The sequence below is a fragment of the Myotis davidii genome, unplaced genomic scaffold, assembly GCF_000327345.1.
Source record: "Myotis davidii unplaced genomic scaffold, ASM32734v1 scaffold135, whole genome shotgun sequence".
Classification (NCBI taxonomy): domain Eukaryota; kingdom Metazoa; phylum Chordata; class Mammalia; order Chiroptera; family Vespertilionidae; genus Myotis; species Myotis davidii.
Genome location: NW_006289813.1, coordinates 14235879 through 14236394, shown reverse-complemented (window position 1 = coordinate 14236394; position 516 = coordinate 14235879).

The following is a 516-nucleotide window of genomic DNA, read 5'->3' as shown; positions in this document are numbered from 1 at the left end:
AACCACTGAAGCTTCCTAAACCACAACCCATACCACATTCCCAGGACCCTCTCTGCATTTCCACATTGGACTATATTCTGTTTACCAAAATCTGGCAAACTTGTTACTACATACATCATGGGTTTGCCATTGCTATTCATTTTTATGGTCTATGCAGTGATTAAAAATTAACTGGTTTTTGTATCAAATTATTTCCCTGATATCAGGCTCATCAAATTTTTCATTTTGAATAGTTGCCACTCCTGTTTCCTCTGTTCTTAGAACATGGCCTACCAAACAAATAGCAGTTGTGAAATAAATCGTTTTAGGCTGAATACATTGTTTTTTTACATCTAGCCCTGTTCTCTAAGTCTATTTTTTAAACTTTATCTCAGTAATTTTTAAGCACTGGTATTTACTTAAAACAATAACAATAACAACACCAACAAAATAACATTTGTACTTTAAATGATATGCTTAATTCTGTTTTCAGACGGGAGATAAAGAAGCCTTAACTATTTTCAATGGCATTCCTTT